Source organism: Lycium barbarum, chromosome 5, assembly GCF_019175385.1.
Source record: "Lycium barbarum isolate Lr01 chromosome 5, ASM1917538v2, whole genome shotgun sequence".
Lineage (NCBI taxonomy): Eukaryota > Viridiplantae > Streptophyta > Magnoliopsida > Solanales > Solanaceae > Lycium > Lycium barbarum.
Window position 1 is genome coordinate 46888475 of NC_083341.1, and position 19635 is coordinate 46908109.

The 19635-nt window shown below is 39.5% G+C and overlaps 1 long non-coding RNA gene across 1 annotated transcript; it reads left to right on the forward strand.

Moving 5' to 3' along the window:
- The first annotated feature begins 9464 nt into the window (after nucleotides 1–9464).
- Nucleotides 9465–13254, forward strand: LOC132642459 (uncharacterized). The gene is made up of 3 exons (XR_009583175.1): nucleotides 9465–10301; nucleotides 11666–11718; nucleotides 12715–13254. It is a non-coding gene; the product is annotated as an uncharacterized LOC132642459 (long non-coding RNA).
- Nucleotides 13255–19635: the final 6381 nt, after the last annotated feature.

Here is a 19635-nt window from a genome sequence, read left to right on the forward strand (position 1 = left end):
CTTATAATGTAAGAACTCATGGAAAGAATAGGGATTCAAGCTAAAAGATTCATGCCATTAGAAAGAAGGACTAGCCTCACATACCTTGGTCGCTTAGCTAAGATATTGTTCACTTGTTCTCCGTCGATATCACGTCGTTACCTTCATAAGATAATTTGTATCGACATTAGTAAACTAACTATAAGAACGCGTCGCTAATTCTAGGAGAAGTCGGACAACGCTTCCTTCGCTCATACTACTTTTCTCACGTTCTATATCAACTCCCAATATTCATAATATTATTCGCAATATCATAATCGACAATCGTCATTTACGTACATTTGTCAAAATCCACCATTTTCCTCCAATTTTCCCTTATTTCTTCTTCTAGCTCATCCTTCCGTTTTCATGCATTTAATGCTTGTTTCATGATATAAACATCATTTATAACGTATTTGTACTCACAACACTTCAATATTCATAGTTCAATTCCACTATCATTCATTTATGTCACTATTCACTCAATAATGACCCATTTCTATGTTCTTCTACATTTCAAGTGTCTAAGCTTTCCAATACTTCAAACAACATGGAATAATCATGAAACTTACCTTGGATGATGTTTGAAAAATCCTTAAGTGGAAATACTTCAATTAGCCAAAACCCTAGTTCCACTTTCTTTGAAATTTCTTGACTTAGAAGATCCTTTGATGTGTTCTTACACTTATTTTCATGAATTTAGTGGTGATGATCTTGATATTCCCTTTGATTCTCTTGAATTCTTGTAGAGGAAATATTTGGAGAGTTCTAGAATGTTCTTGAGTGGTATGGATGAATAATGAAATGAATTGAAGTCCAAGTTCCTTTTAAGAATCACAAAATCTGATCTTTAATGAATTCTTGTCGGGATGAACAGTGGTCGTAAACCACCATATACGGACCGTATTTTGATTTACGGTCCGTCCTCCATGGCTGTATTTAACCATTTCAAAGACAGAAAGTTTTGGCTGATTGACATGGCAGTTTACGACTGAGGTTTACGGGCTGTCCTCCAAGTCGTTTTTAACCATTTTCACAATTTACAGAAAGTTGAGATTTTGGACAAGCTGGAGGACGATTGCACTATACGGTCCGTAAATCACTTTACGGGCCGTATAGTGCCATATACGACCACTGGACAGAAAATTTTCCGCGACTTTCTTATTTTCCAAAAATTCTTAATTAGCCATTCCCGCCTTAACAAAACACCATACACTCAAACTTTTCATCATTCCACTCATCATACAAGTACGGAGAAATTTTCGAGGTGTAACATTCTTCCCCCCTTTTGGAACATTCGTCCTCGAATGTTCGACACCCGGGGATTCTGGAAAAATTTTGCCAGAGTTTCCTTTGTAATTTGGACACTACCTTTCCATTACAACAACCCACAATATCTTCGCCTCACAGGGCTATATCACAATATCAACACATTTATGGCCACACACAACCAAAACATAAAATTAAAACATACATACCTTATATCGTCGACGTCTCGTCTTGAATCTCCTTCGGGGATTGGAACAAATGGGGGTATATGGATTTCATCTTCTCCTCTGCTTCCCAAGTCATTTTTTCCCGATTATTGTTCCGCCATAGAACTTTGACTGAAGCAACCTCTTTATTCCAAAGCCTTCGTACTTGTCTATCCAAAATGGCAATGGGCATTTCCTCGTATGTTAGCTCCTCTGTTACTTGCACATCATCAATCGGAACTATTCTTGTTGGGTCTCCAATACACTTGCGGAGCATCGAAACATAGAATACTGAGTGCACGGATTCGAGCTCTGAAGGAAAGTCCAATTCGTAGGCTACTCGACCCACCTTGCGAATGATTTGGTAGGGTCCGATATATCTGGGACTTAGCTTTCCCTTCTTGCCAAATCTCATCACTCCCTTCATCGGCGATACCTTCATGAACACCCAATCGCCCACTTGAAATTCCAAGTGTCGCCTGCGATTATCTACATAAGACTTTTGGCGACTTTGAGCTGTTAACAGTCAGTCTCGAATCACTTTAACCTTTTCAACTGCTTGTTGGATCAAGTCGGGGCCTATCAATTGTACTTCTCCGGTTTCAAACCATCCAATTGGAGATCTGCATTTTCTTCCATATAAGGCTTCATACGGGGCCATTTGAATGCTGGAATGATAGCTGTTGTTGTAGGCAAATTCGATAAGAGGCAAATGCTCATCCCAACTACCACCAATGTCCAATACACATTCCCGTAGCATATCCTCTAAGGTCTGAATAGTACGCTCGGCTTGTCCGTCGGTCTGCGGATGGAACGCCGTGCTGAGCTGAACTTGAGTGCCTAGACCTTCTTGAAAAGACTTCCAAAACTTGGCTGTGAACTGTGCCCCTCTGTCTGTGATAATGGCCAAAGGAATACCGTGAAGTCGTACAATCTCCTTGAGATACAATTTAGCATAATCTTCCGCTGAATATGTGGTTCTAACGGGGAGAAAATGAGCTGCTTTCGTGAGTCTATCCACGATCACCCATATAGAATCATACTTCCCTCGCGTACGGGGTAATCCTACCACAAAATCCATGTTAATTTCTTCCCATTTCCACGTAGGAATTTCCATTGCTTGCAATAAGCCCCCTGGGTTTTGATGCTCGGCTTTCACTTGCTGGCAATTCGGACATTGGGCTACAAATTCTGCTATGTCTCGCTTCATGCCATCCACCAATATATCGATTTAAGATCATGGTACATCTTAGTTGCACCTGGATGAACGGAATATCGGGAATAATGTGCTTCCTCTAAAATCCGTTGGCGTAAGTTTGCTACATTCGGTACACATAACCTGTCTCGATATCTAAGAACCCCTTCTATGGAAACTTCAAATGGAGACTTTTCCTTTTCCTGAGATAGATCTCAATAGTGGCTTAACTGAGGATCTTCATATTGTCGTTCCTTCACTTCTAGATTCAATGATGAAATTGTGGGGTCATTGATGCTAATACTTGCATCTCCTGAATCAATTGGCCGTACGCCGAGACTTGCCAACCAATGGACCTCACGAACCATTTCTCGCTTTTCCGAAGGAACTCCACATAAACAACCCATCGATCGGCAGCTAAGTGCATCTGCTACTACATTCGCCTTTCCTGGATGATATAGAATGTTCACATCGTAATCCTTCAATAATTCTAACCATCGCCTTTGCTGTTTGAAAATATATTGAAGGCTTTTGTGATCCGTATAGATGTCCACGTGCACACCATATAAGTAGTGTCTCCACATTTTTAATGCATGAATGACCGCAGCTAGCTCAATATCATGAGTGGGATAATTTTGTTCATGTTTTCGCAACTGTCTCGAAGCATATGCAACAACTTTCCCATTCTGCATCAATACACATCCTAATCCCACACCGGAGGCGTCACGATATACTACATAGCCATCTGATCCTTCTGGAAGTGTTAGCACTGGCGCTGAGGTCAACCTGTTTTTCAACTCTTGAAAGCTACGCTCACAGGCATCACTCCACTGGAATTTAACCGACTTCTGGGTTAACTTTGTCAATGGGGCTGAAATAGATGAGAAGTCCTCTACAAATCTTCTATAATATCCTGCTAACCCAAGAAAACTACAAACTTCCGTGGGCGTCGTAGGCCTTGGCCAAGTCTTCACAACTTCTATTTTCTGAGTGTCGACTCGGATACCGTCATCTGAAATAATATGACCCAGGAATGCAACAGAATTAAGCCAAAACTCGCACTTCGAAAACTTTGCATACAATTCCCGATCTCGAAGAATGCCAAGAACAATTATTAGATGATCTGCATGTTCTGATTCTGTGCGAGAATATACCAGGATATCGTCGATGAACACTATCACAAAGAGATCCAAGAACGGCCTAAACACATTGTTCATTACATTCATGAACACTGCCGGGGCATTCGTCAACCCGAACGACATTACTCGAAACTCGTAGTGACCATATCTTGTCCTGAAGGCAGTCTTGGGAATGTCTGCTTCCCTAATTCTCACCTGATGATAACCCGATCATAGATCTATCTTGGAAAACCACTTAGCACCTTGCAATTGATCGAACAAGTCGTCAATTCTAGGAATAGGGTATTTATTCTTTATTGTCACCTTGTTCAACTGTCTGTAGTCGATGCACATTCGTAGAGATCCATCTTTCTTCTTTACGAACAGGACTGGTGCTCCCCACGACGAAGAACTGGGTCTTATAAACCCCTTCTCAAGTAAATCTCTTAGCTGTGCTTTTAGCTCTTTCAGTTCTGCTGGAGCCATTCGATACGGAGGAATAAAGATGGGCTTGGTGTCTGGTAACACATCGATGGCGAAATCAATCTCCCTTTCTGGAGGAAGGCCTGGTAACTCGTCGGGAAACACATCTGGGAATTCATTCACTACCGGGACAGACTGGAAAGTTAGCACTTCCGCTTCCGTGTCATGAACCCGAACTAGATGACAAATATAACCTTTGGCTATCATCTTTCTCGGCTTGAGGTAGGAAATAAACCTACCCTTTGGGGAAGCTGCATTACCCTTCCACTCAAGTATGGGCTCTCCCGGAAAGTGGAATCGAACTACCTTGGTCCGGCAACAAACATTAGCATAGCACGATGCCAACTAGTCCATACCCATAATTACGTCAAAATCTATCATCTCAAGTTCAATCAAATCTGCCCTTGTCTGACGATCACATATAATGACTACACAGTTCTTATATACTTGCCTCGCTATTACCGGATCACCAACCGGAGTGAATACCTTGAAAGGTTTAATTGGCTCAGGTCTCACCCCAACACAATCAGCGATATACGGAGTAATATATGAGAAGGTAGAACCCGGATCAATCAGAGCATATACATCACGGGAAAATATAGTCAAGGTACCTGTGACAACATCTGGGGAAGACTCAAGATCCTGTCGCCCAGCTAAGGCGTACACACGGGGCTGAACAGCACCTGAAGTGGATGCTCCCCCTTTACCTCTGCCTCTGCCTACTGTAGTCTGAGGAGTCTGTGCTGTCGGGCGAGCTGACGAAGAACCCACTGCTGAACCTGTGGGATGAGTCCCCGCTCTATCTCTCGCTGAAGGGCAATCTCTCATCATATGACCAACCTGCCCGCAAGCATAACAAGCATCCGAACCCTGACGACACTGTCCTGAATGCAATTTACCGCACTGGCTACACCGTGGTACTGAAGGTCTCCTCTGGCTAAAGTCTCCCCTAGACTGCGAATCTGAGGCCCTCGAACTCTGCCCCTGGCCTGACTGAAAAGAACGGTCAAATCTCCTATCCGAGAATCTGGGAGGTGCACTGGTCGCTGACTGACCTGAGTGTCTGGAATGCGTCTGTCTTGGTCCCCCTCGGTACTCACTGCTCTCCCCCATAGATCTTGTCACGACCCAACCCCGTGGGCCGCGACTGGTATCCTAACTGGATACCCATACGTACCTACCTGACAAAATCGGCATAGCAGACAGAACATTTCAAATAGGTGTTTACAGATTCAAGCCAATACAGATACGGCGCGCGCGAGAATATATATATATATATATATGCATACTGAAACTTTTGCATAAGCCGATGAGGCTAACATAACGGACGGAGACACAAAATCGTACGTACCTACCTAAACAGTAGCAACCCGTAACCCACATACATATCTACAGGCCTCTAACAGACATACAGAATCATATGACGGGACAGGGCCCCGCCGTACCCGGAGTTACCATACATACAGAATATGCAGAAGACAGAAGATATATACCAAAAGTACACGCTCCAGATCAAGGAGCTCTTCAAAATAGCAGAATCTGAGCCCTAGACTGGCGGCGTATCTCCAGGTGCGTCTGTACCTGCGGGCATGTAACGCAGCCCCCGAAGAACCGGGGGTCAGTATGAAAAATGTACCGTGTATGTAAAGCAGAAACATAACAAACATAATCATAGCCTGAACCGGAAGCACAGAAATATAGCGGACAGAACCATAAATCAAACGGACGGACAGAATTATGGTCCAGACGGACGGGCAGAATCACAATCCATACGGACAGACAGAATCATAATCCATACGGACAGACAGAATGATAATCCATACGGACAGACAGAATCAAAATCCATACGGACAGACAGAATCAGAATCCATACGGACAGACAGAATCAGAATCCAATCAGACAGACAGAATCAGAATCCATACGAACAGACAGAATCAGAATCCATACGGACAGACAGAATCGGAATCCAATCAGACAGACAGAATCATAATAAGGCACAGGAACGTGGTCGCCACTCTTGCCTTTGGCGCCACAACATATCATATTTCAGAATATTTCATATCTTCGAACATTTCCGTCACATACCACATCATATCATAACCACGGTAACCCCGGGGACAGAACACACGCCGGGAAACCGGACACATCATACTTCGTAACATATACACGGTAACCGGGGACGTACATATACCACAGTACCCCAGAACCGGACACATCATACTTCGGAATTCATACATGGGACCCGGCCCCCGACAAGGGAGTCGGCGGCCCATCCGCACGATATAAACCGGCCCGGGATCCGGTGAAAGGAAGCATTGAGACATCCACGAACAGATTAATGAGAAACCACATACATACAGATCGTTATACCGACTCAATCAAACTGAAGTATGCCAAACGGCGAGTCAAATCAGAGTATTCGGATAGTGTCCATAATACGCGCCTATATCCTACTTGGAAAGGTATGACAGATTATTACCGGAATCAGATTCCCAGATGTCAAAACCATTTTGTAAGATTTATGAAAATAGTCATAAAGCTTGTCATATAACGGATAGAATATTAGTCCAGATGTTGTCTGAGAAAATCGGGCAGAAACAAGGTAATTAAAGTTATACAGAAAGTATCGGGCTTTGTGGGCCCACCTGGGACCAATCCGAGGCGGTGTACGTAAATTACAGATAATAGACCTTATGAGGTCATCTATAATCATTTGGAAGCATTCCGACTCCGTTTAGGAAAGTTGCATACTTAAAGTTCACTTTAAAGACAAGTTATAAGGAAATGGATTCAATCTTACTGAAGGAATTGGGGCGGATTTCAATCTCGAATTCCGAGGAACGGAGTCGTATCTAAGGCTCGCGGCCGAGCCTATTATGTTTAGAACATGCCTAAGAACGAAGGGGAAGGCTTTACATACCTCAGTTGCGCCTTACACTCGATTAGCTTCACTTCCAATTTCGCCCAGAATCTACAAATGGTCAAGTTTGCCAATTGTCAATTCAAGCCTTTAGGATTCCATACTTAATCACATAATTGCCTACCGAAATTTCGGCAGCATTTCCCCTATACATATAACATCCCCGAGACTTAGCTCGGCTTAATATATCAACACAGCAACCCAACAATCCAACAACAACATTAACAATAACACAAGTACTACAAAATACACAATATGGCATAACTAGCCATCTTTCCGACATAACACAATATCTTTCATTCCGACCTTACACTTCCAAATCAATCTTACCACTTTCATATTCATCACTCATCAAGATCATTACAACATGATTCGGAGGCATATTATATCATTTCCACAAAATATTCATAAGGTATACACAATATACAAGCTTCCTACCAAAGGCATAATTCACCCACAACTCCTAATCTTTAACAAACATGTTCATGACATATTTCTATCTTCCAACTTCATCAATGATAATCATAATTTGCATCTTTCTACCTTCATTTCCACATTGACATAAGCTACAATAAATTTGCATAATTTCCTACAACAACTTAACAACTATTTTTCCATGACAACAAGAACCATTATTCTTTCATTCACTTCACAATAACACAATTATCATACTAAAGAAATTTAATTCATCTTCCACTATCAACATAATACCACACGGCCACATTCCATATTTCCAACTTCCGTCAAATTCATTCAACTTTCATTTCCAATATAAATTCCATCATAACCACAACTAGGATACAATACAAAATTCAACACACCTCAACTACACAATCATGCACACACACGGCTACATATGCATACATACCAATACCATACAAACTTCCATATTTCCATAGTTGCTACTCATTCCTACATTCCACAACATAAACAAGGCGTCACAACATGAAAAGAACATAAGATTCTTACCTTTTTCCCAACAAATTCTCCTTGCTACCAAAGATAGTTTCTTGCCAAAATAATTGTACCACTTTGTAGAGAATCTTGAACTTAGTAATAATTCCAAAAGAGATGGATTTTTGAATCAAGGATTTGAGCTCCAAGAATTTTTCTTTTCTTTTTCTCTTTCTCTTTCTCTTAGGCCTTGACCTCTTCTTCTTTTTCTCTCTTCTTGGTTTTTCTTGAATGTTCCAAAAGATGAACATTGATCCATGTATATACTTATCCCTTTTTATTAATTTGCCACATGGAATAATATTCCATGGACTTGGGCCATGAAGTGTGGCCGGTTGGGCTCCCTTTGTTGGGCCTCATTTTATTATTTTTTTTTAGTCCAATTGTTGGCTAAATAATTGTAATTCATGGAACAAGTTTCCAAAATTCCGATTTTTGCCCTTGGCCTCCTTTCGTAATTCCACACCAACGTATTCATAACCGACACATTCACACCAAGTAAGGTCCAAATATGGCCTTTTTCATTACAAGTCAAGTTATCTCAAAATTTTCGAATACACAAAAATGTCGGATGTAACAGATCCAGCCCTCTTACCTTGTCTTCTGTCACCCTCACGATCACTTCTCTGCTGTCGTTGTCGTTCCTCGAGGTTCTGAGCATGGGCCTGTATTCGGGAAATATCCATCCCGTCTTGCAAAGAGGCTGTCAGACAATATCTGAACAAGTGTGGTCCTAAACCACTCACAAATCTATAGACTCAGTCTCCCATGTCAGCCACCATAGTCGGAGCATACCGGGCCAATGAGTTGAATTGCATACTATACTCTCGGGCACTCATGCTTCCATGTTTCAAATTCAACAACCTGTCCGCTCTAGCTCGGCGGACTTCAGGTGGTAAATAGTGACGAATAAAGGCATCTACAAACTCTTGCCACACGGGAGGTGGTGCATTCTATCCTCTTGTTATCACCCAATTCTTATACAATAGTACCGCCACATCGCGGAGTCTATAAGAGGCCAACTCCACAGATTTGGTCTCAGAAGCATGCATAAGTTTCAGCGTCGGCAACATCTCATCGATAAAACCTTGTGGGTCCTCATCCGGTGTTACACTCCATAATAATCCATGCTACTGTGTTAAAACAAGAAAGAATGAGTTAAGAAGGTTCAAGGAAAGTTAATCGAGTTAGTAAGAATATCGTTATATATATGGTTGTCTTAAGTATCTCGAGGTGACATGGTAACCTAAAGGATTTGAAATCGCGTTATGAGTATGTATATGAGGTAATCTGAGTGACCTTTTAAAGTATTTGAGATTATTAGTAATGATATAGAAGATGGACAAAATATATGAACATACTTTTGCGATTGGAGTTTCGTCGAAGCTGTGTGAGTTCTCTAATTATGTTTAAGGTTATTGTGATTCTCTGGACCTTTCGAGATGTGTATATGGATATTTATTGATGTATACAAGTGTGTATATGTATGCATAAGAGGTTACATGAGGTTGGAAGAGGATTAGAAGTTAAACGAAATGAATCGGAACAACTTCAATAAAATCTCGGACCAGATTTTAGTCTATATTGTAGGAGGCATATCTCCTAGTATATGAGGAGTTTTAAGGTGTTTTCAAAAGCCTAAAACGAAGTTCATCGAGTCTAGTTTTCAATGAAACAAACCGCTTGTCGAAACGATATCGGGGTAATGAGATATGGACGATGCAAGTTGGATGAGCGGGGATTAAGACTTAAATGTTCACAATTTTTCAATTGTGGCCGTGTGGGCCCCACAAACACATGGAAAAAATCAGATTTTTGCCCATGCTCAGTTGGGGGAACGTGCAAGACCCCTTGGGCAGAAAAATATCCAACTTTGTTGACCAAAAGTTGCATGCCAACTCATTTTTCCCAATGCCACAAATTGAACAAGAGAGAGAAGCTCTCATCTTCTCCAACTAGAGAAAGAGAGCCACGGCTATGGAAGCTCCACCACCAAAAAAAAAAAAAATAGTTTTCTTCCTCAAATCAACTCCTCATCTAGTGTACAAGAACGTGTAGTAGTTGTTGGAAAGAAACAAGGAGGTGTAGCACCTCAATAGGGTTGAAGATTCGGCCAAAGTGAAGAACAAGTTGTAAGGTAAGAATGTTTATTGTTCTTGTGTTGCATGATGATTTGAATGTATAGTTCATGAAGGTTGTTGTTGGATTGTTGTTGTAGTTGAAGTAGAGAGTTAGCCATGAGTATTGGTGAAGTCATGGTTGATTTCATTTTACTTGTATTGTTGATGAATTGAATATGTATCAACATAGGTAAATGAACAAAGATTGTAGAAGTTTGGTTGTGATGTTGCATGTTGGATATTGGACTGTTTTTCTTGAAATGAAAATGAGCCGTGTGTTGAAGGTTCTAATGAAGTCATGATTTATCTTCTTGAACATGTATTGGAAATGGATTGAATGTATTGTAGTTGGATAAACGGATAAAAATCATGAAATTGTGGGAAGGGTGTTGTAGCCGTGAAAAAGGGACTGTTTTAGGGGAGATTTAGGGACTGTTTTGTGTCACCTTTTGATTGTTGTTGTTATGGACATTGTGGTGTATTGTATGCATGTTGAATATGTGAATTAAGGTGTTAAAGAAATGAATTATGTTGAAGCATACGAGCAGTCCAAAAACAGTGGACTGTTTTAGTGCTAGAGGTGAATTTGTATGTGTTGAGTGTTGATTCTTGTTGTGAACGTTTAGTGAAAGTGAAGTGCAATGATTCAGGTCGAAATTGGAATGATTTTTGGGCTGTTATAAGAATGTAAATGATGCTAAAACAGTTCCAAGGATCATGAAAGTAATGTCATTAAACATGTTGTTGTCGTTGTAAGGTTTTAGTGTCGACAATGTAGCTATTTGCGTACGAATTTGGTGATATATTTATCTTGTGACTGCTGGTCGTATTTTACTGAAATTATATGAAATGAAGACATGAAATAATGTGTAAGAATCATATGTGGTTTGCTTGGTATGTTCGTAAACGTTTGCAAGAATTCCGGGCACCTTTATGTTGTTGGTTAGGGACTGTTTTGGGCGTGGTGATTGGTTAGGGACTGTTTTGGGCGTGTTGTTGTTAGGAACTGTTTTGGACATGTTGTCTTCTATAAATTGGAAATACTAATGATAGTTAAGAATCTATATTGTATTTACGTTGTTTGGGTTGTTGTAAAGTTGTTACACGAAAACGTTAAGGCTACGGATTATTAGGAGTAACTTGAGAATGTAGTAGCCGTATGTGAATCGTTATGGAATGTTGTGAATGTGGGATATTTGGAATGTTATGTGGGCTGTCTGGGTTGGTATTGAACATATGATTATTGATGTTGGATTGGTTGTATGTAGTTGGTTTGAATGCGAACGAAACGTGGTCTAAATGTTTGAAAGGGATTGTTAACGTTAAGATACGTATTGAATTCCCTTGTAGACTAATTGTAGCTCTTGATATCTTGATATAGGATAAGTGTATTTGGGCAGCAAGTACAAGTTAGAATACAACTAAACGCTAAAGGTATGTAAAGCTTATTCCTTCTTTTCTTGGCATGACCTAGACGTAAGTATGAAATGATATGAACCTTGGGGTAAATTCTATTCTCTAGTTCCATGCATGACTTATGATTCTATATTTCCTTAATGCTATTGTAACGAGCCTACTACATGATTGACTAATGAATGATGTATAGAAGTTCCTACTCTTAAAAGAATGGCATGAATAGAAGTATACTTGATTTTCAAAAGCTACATCATGAAAATTGATACATGTACATGAAAGCTGAAACGTTCCTTGCTATGGCTTATAATGAGAGTTGAAAAGAATTGAATATGATTATTATCCCAATACTTTAGAGCTGGTTAGTTGCTTATCTATTGAGTCTCAAAAGATGCATTGCATATATGTGGTTGCTTATTATTCTGCTCATGCTTATCGCTATATCCTTCACTGAGTCCCGGGCCAGGACACGTTCTCGTGCGCACATCTACTATATTATTACCGAGTCCCTCATTAAAGGGCCGGGACACGTATATGTTTATGTTTATGATGCTATGACTATATTCACCGAGTCCCTCACTAGAGGGCCGGGACACGTTATATATATATGATGATATGATGATGTGATGATATGATGATATGGAGATGGTGGCCAGGAGGGCATATATATTCCTTATTACCGAGTCCCTTACGAAAGGGCCGGGACACGTCTATGTGCATGTTTATGATACTATGATTTTAATTACCGAGCCCCTCACTAGAGGGCCGGGACACGCATATATGTTATATACAGAATGATTATGCAGCTTTGATTACAAAACACTATATTGACATTGATATGAGAATGATACAGATGAAATATGTTCAAAGGCAAGTCTTTATGAAATTCTGTTAGTTGCATTGAGTCCTATACATCTTATCTCAGTATGATTCTATCACTATGTTTCATGTTTTACATGCTCAGTACATATTCCGTACTGACCCCCTTTCTTCGGGGGGCTGCGTTCATGCCCGCAGGTACAGACGTTCATTTCGGAGATCCGCCAGCTTAGGACACTTATTCAGCTATTTTGACTGCTCCTTTGTTCCGGAGCCTAGCTTGTGGTATAACTCCCTTATGTTGAATTCATATGAGTTTATTTGGGTACGGCGGGGCCCTGTCCCGCCATATGATACGGTCATTACTCTTAGAGGTCTGTGGACATTTATGTGGGTCTGTTTATGGTTGTTGACGCGTTTTATGATTATGACATATGTTTGGGGCGTACCCATTCGTAATGGCAGCCTTGTCGGCTTGCATATATATGTATGTTTGGTATGTTGCATATCGTGGCAGCCTTGTCGGCTTGCGTAGGAATATATATATGTTGTTGTTTAAAAATTTTAATTCTTCAGGAGACAGGTGCCTACGACATACAAAATTTTGACAGCTTTAAAAATAACACCCTACCTGTTTATACAAATAAGTTCGTGACATGCTAGTGTTAAATGATTACAGTTAACAGGCAATATGAGTGTCCAATTCGGGCACTAGTCACGGCCTACGGGGTTGGGTCGTGACATCCGGCTTCGACCCGATGGAGGGTTTAGAGTAAGGAAATCACGGGCTCTTGTACTAGCCGAACGATCACTTGGGCCCGCATTCTGTCATTGTTCCTGAGCGGCAACCAATTGTGTCAATAATTGTATGGCCTCGGACACTTGTTGACCCGAAGCACCCGGTGGAGGAATCGGAGCTGAGGCTCCTCCCTGCTCTTCTACATTGGGCGCGGCCTCACTTTGCGATTCACTTTCCTCAACATCCGCCGGAGGCTCCCTTTCTTCCCTCTTCTTCGTCGTAGCTTTGCCTTTCTGGGCAGCTATTGCTTTTCCTTTCGGCGGCATTTTTCTGAAACCATAACGCACTTTTAGGAAGAACATAACCCTAGACATGGCTCTATCGCACGATCTCATGAGAAGAAAGATGGTCATTTTCCTAAATGCCCTGTAGCCTCATGTTTATTAGTGTGGCGCAACACACCATAAACAAGACTCTACTAGACACGGCTCGTAGACACTTCCTAGGACGAACTGCTCTGATACCACTTCTGTCACGACCCAGCTAGGGGCCGCGACGGGTACCCGGAGCAATTACCGAGCACCGCTTACTCTACTACTTGTCTTGCTCGTTTATTACTCTTTTATCAATTTTTCATACCAATTGTAGGAAAATCATATTTAATTAAAACATAAATACTTTATATAGATTTGCCTCTTGGCCATCAAAATAATATACATATATATGAAAACATCTTGTGAGACCATCTAACCCACACTGCGTATCTACGAGCCTCTACTAACATAATGAATACATGGACGGAACAAGACTCCGTCATGCCCAAAATATGCATATATGAATGTACATCAAAAGGATAGCCATAAGCACCTCTGAACAATGGAGTGCTATCTATCAGCTGACAGCTACTGAGGACCTGGGCCAAGCTCTCCTCCCTGTCTACCTGTGGGCATGAACACAACGTCCGAAGAAAGGACGTCAGTACGAATATTGTACCGAGTATGAGAGGCATACATAACGAAAGGAGACATCAACAATATGGGGATAACATCAACATGAGACATCTGGATCTGACTGATAATCATAAATGAAGTAATGCATGCTATCTTACTCATAATCATCATCATAACATGTATGCATCATATGCAAGCTGCCCGTCCATGTTGGAACGGTGTGATAATCAATAATATTAGCCCGCGTCCAGGCCTCCCGCGTCCAGGCCTCCCGCGTCCAGGGTACCATCTCATGCCGCCCACTAGTGGTGTCTGCCCATGCCCGTAGGTCGTGGTGTATCCGTATCGCTGCCCGCCGAAGCGGTGTCTGCCCGGCCAACTAGGCTCGGTGTGAATGCAATCATGACATGCTTAATGTAAATACTCATAGTAATATGCTTATCATAAAATACTTGTCTTATCATAATGCGTATATAAGACTCATGATCAACTTTACTCTATCGGGGTGACGTAAGGTCGTGATTCCCCCGGTTACATTATGGAACCATTATGGACATTCTACCTCACCTTGAAAGGACTAGTACGTAAGGTGAGTGTAGGCAAGGAATAACATCATCATCATTCTAGTGTCATCATATCGTATAACTTATCTCATATAGACATTCATAGGTATAAGCTTTTAACTTCTTAGAATGTAAGAACTCATGGAAAGAATAGGGATTCAAGCTAAAAGATTCATGCCATTAGAAAGAAGGACTAGACTCACATACCTTGGTCGCTTAGCTAAGATATTGCTCACTTGTTCTCCGTCGATATCACGTCGTTACCTTCATAAGATAATTTTTATCGACATTAGTAAACTAACTATAAGAACGCGTCGCTAATTCTAGGAGAAGTCGGACAACGCTTCCTTCGCTCATACTACTTTTCTCACGTTCTATATCAACTCCCAATATTCATAATATTATTCGCAATATCATAATCGACAATCGTCATTTACGTACATTTGGCAAAATCCACCATTTTCCTCCAATTTTCCCTTATTTCTACTTCTAGCTCATCCTTCCGTTTTCATGTATTTAATGCTTGTTTCATGATATAAACATCATTTATAACGTATTTGTACTCACAACACTTCAATATTCATAGTTCAATTCCACTATCATTCATTTATGTCACTATTCACTCAATAATGACCCATTTCTATGTTCTTCTACATTTCAAGTGTCTAAGCTTTCCAATACTTCAAACAACATGGAATAATCATGAAACTTACCTTGGATGATGTTTGAACAATCCTTAAGTGGAAATACTTCAATTAGCCAAAACCCTAGTTCCACTTTCTTTGAAATTTCTTGAATTAGAAGATCCTTTGATGTGTTCTTACACTTATTTTCATGAATTTAGTGGTGATGATCTTGATATTCCCTTTGATTCTCTTGAATTCTTGTAGAGGAAATATTTGGAGAGTCCTAGAATGTTCTTGAGTTGTATGGATGAATAATGAAATGAATTGAAGTCCAAGTCCCTTTTAAGAATCACAAAATCTGATCTTTAATGAATTCTTGTCGGGATGAACAGTGGTCGTAAACCACCATATACGGACCGTATTTTGATTTACGGTCCGTCCTCCATGGCTGTATTTAACCATTTCAAAGACAGAAAGTTTTGGCTGATTGACATGGCAGTTTACGACTGAGGTTTACGGGCTGTCCTCCAAGTCGTTTTTAACCATTTTAACAATTTACAGAAAGTTGAGATTTTGGACAAGCTGGAGGACGATTGCACTATACGGTCCGTATAGTGCCATATACGACCACTGGACAGAAAATTTTCCGCGACTTTCTTATTTTCCAAAAATTCTTAATTAGCCATTCCCGCCTTAACAAAACACCATACACTCAAACTTTTCATCATTCCACTCATCATACAAGTACAGAGAAATTTCCGAGGTGTAACACTTACAACCTAATGGATTTCCTTTGGATGTAGGGTTTTCAAAATTATAGACAGACAAAACATTTGTAATTCAACCTCTTTATTTGAGGTCTACTGTCAAGAGGACGTTTATCAAAATCATATCAACGGGTCTAAATTCAAGAGAACCGGACCCACACAGAAACAAGTTGTATATAGCCAGGGACATCGAGTGGCCGATGGGTTTTACTTCTTAGTCAGTTGCCATCGGGCTTTATTTCTCAATTTGTTGCCAGCAGGTTTTATATTCTCAGTCAGTTGCCGTCAGGCTTTACTTCTCAGTCAGTTGCTGTCGGGCTTTACTTCTCAGTCAGTTGCCATCGGGCTTTACTTCTCTGTCAGTTGTTGTCGGGCTTTACGTCTCAATCAGTTGCCATCAGGCATTACTTCTCAATCAGTTGCCAGCGGGTTTTATATTCTTATCAGTTGCCATCGGGCTTTACCTCTCATCAGTTACCATCGGGCCTTACCTTCCAGCAATTGTCGGCGAGCTTTATATTTCCTCAGTTACAGTCGGGATTTATTTTCCATCAGTTGTTATCAGGCTTTTCTTTTTCAGACAGCTACCATCAGGATCAAACAAAGACAACGATCATTCAAAAGAGCCATATGGCACCATTTACCCAACCATCAAAAGATTATTTATTTCAGATGAGTTTCGAGATGCACGCGGGGCAACGTAGAATGTCATCTCAGCAACGAAATGGGTTTACCGAACAAAATTTTCAAAATAGAGTTAAGAATCAACTTTCACTACTTCCAAATTACACCCCTGTAAGAAGGCATGTAGGTACTCTCCCGTGTCAAAGTCATTTTATTGAGGGGATAAAATCGGTTGTCGGTCAGTTTTGCTCAAAGTACAAATTCTGAATTCTTACTGGAGCACTGTCGAATTTTCAAATCCTGGTGACGACACACTTAAGACCGATGAGAATTATGTCCATGTGAGTCTTTATTTATGGGTGCGAAGTGCACCGCATCTATGACTAACTGACTACAAGCCTTTTTTTCATAGCTCAGATCATTCGTCACCTATCCTAAGTCGAAGGTTGTTTCCACATAAGGGATACCTTTTCAACCGATTGAGTCGAACTACATACGGCCTGATTCTCGATACCAGGGATATGTAGGTGAACTTTATACCTAAGCTCGGTCGTATCCCAAAGTCTTTCGCACATTGCATTCCCGAGCTACCCAACATCTCAATAATTCGACATTGGGACAAGCCTTTGACACTTTCAATCATGCGTAAACTGAGCGTATCTTGAACTACATATGACCTGAATTCCCATGCAACCTGAGATATGTAAGAAACTCAATACAAGAGTCCGGCCATAATCTTTCGAAATTTGTGTCATTTTTATTCAAAGAGATGAATTAGTGGTCGGACAAAATCGGATTTGTCAATTTTCTTTACCCGAGCCTTCTTTCATCATCCCTCGCCAAATAAAGGTACAGTTGTTGACACCTAATTTTGGGCCTCCACATGTTTAATTAATTATTCAAGCTTCTTGATATTTAAAATAAAGCAAAATAACCGTTCGCAGAAGGAAAAATATTCTTTTAACTAATTTCAGTGTTATTTGACCTTTCATGTGGCAAAATTTCACAACATATATATGATACATATTTATATATTTTTTCGTAATTTTAAAGTATGTTATTAATTGGGAAAACCAAATTTCATCTTAAAAAATATTTATTTTTACTTGGTACATATTTTGAATCGCCAATTTTGAGTCGTTCACTATTTAATTTTGGTAACTAGTCCGCATTTGTAGATAGTTATTTATCTTTGTTCAGTTCAAGAAGCTTAGTTAATTAATTGGATAATAGTTTACCCCAATTTTTGTTTAAAGCTAGTTAATTTAAGATTTATGTTTAATTTTGTTCAGTTCTGTAATTTATGGCTTCAATTAAAAGATTTTGGTTACAATTTAAATCAATTTGGCTAGCTCTTAAATGACGTTGGCCATATTAATGTTGAGCACTTTGCAAATATGTCCAACGTCATTTAAATCAATGTGGGCGTGACACGGATCAAACCCTTCTTACAATCTGGGCAGTCCAGGTATTTAATCTGATGGTCCTCTGTTTTCCCCTTTATTTTTCCTTTATTTATGTATACTGATATTATATATATATATATATATATATATATATATATATATATATATATATATATATATATATTATTTGAAAAAGACTTATAAATTTTAGAAAACTTCCATACTCTATATTCCCCTTCTCTTTCATCAAAGCTCAAATCTCTTTTCCAGTCCAAAATCCTTGTAATATAAATTCCTATTGTAAAATAGTATTAAGTTTTTAATACCTACCCCCTAGTGTGAAGTAGTTTTTGGGGTTCCCCAAAAGGGAAACCTCTCTCCTTCTTCAAACCATGTAAGTTTATTTACTATGTTTTCTGTACTACTCTTCCTATTATGTAAATTATTTAGTGATTGTATGAATATTATGTTTAAGTAATTATTTCCTTGTTATCATGAAACTGTTATTCTTAGTATATGGTTATTCTCTTAACTTCTTAATAACCTTAATGGATTAACCTGTAAATTCCTAGGTTTTAAGAGGTCGTTTTAATGTCCAAATGATGAAGGACGATATTGGTTGTGGTAACCGGGGTGTGGTTAAAGAAGACTACTATTAAGAACAAAGGTTAGGAGAAAGACATGAACAGTGTAACAAGATTCATGACTGGACAGAGTCCAAATTAAAAATTAAAAAAAAAAAAAACTTAAAACTTTGGGAGATAGACAAAAAATTAGAAATATAACTACATGATAAGAGGAAATATAGGATTGAGGAAGTACCGAGTAGGATTGTTAAAATTTATTGAAAACAACATTAATTTCCCGACTTTGTCCTTTGAACTTTTCTTATTGAAAGAACTTATTGAAAAATTACTACCCCTTTTATTTTGGTATCAGAGCGAGAAGATTTTTGGAACCTAAGACTCACCTAAGACTATATGAGAAGACCTTTCTCTGCTAAAAGAAGACGACAACAAACACCAGTACTTGTTTATAGATAATATTACATGAGACAACACCGTTTCACTAAGTATATAAGTTTTCACTATCGCATGATCTATATTACCCGAAAAAGACATATAAATTTTAGAAAATCAAGAAAGATTCTTACCGAGTACGTTAATTATTTAGACACAGTTTGTAGAGAAGAATTAAATAATAATACAGCAGTATTAAGTTTTAGAAATAATCTCCTTTGGGAAATTCATTTTACCAACGACGAGATATTTAGAACTGAAGATCGTATTAGACAGCTAGAACAAAAAGTAAAGTTTATTCCTTTAGGTTAATAGATGCAAGATCATTATTTAGAATTCAAATAAGAGTTAAATAGCCTATACCCAGAATATATCAGATTAAGTAGTACCAAAGAGAACCAGTTAAGACAACAAGAATTAATAGA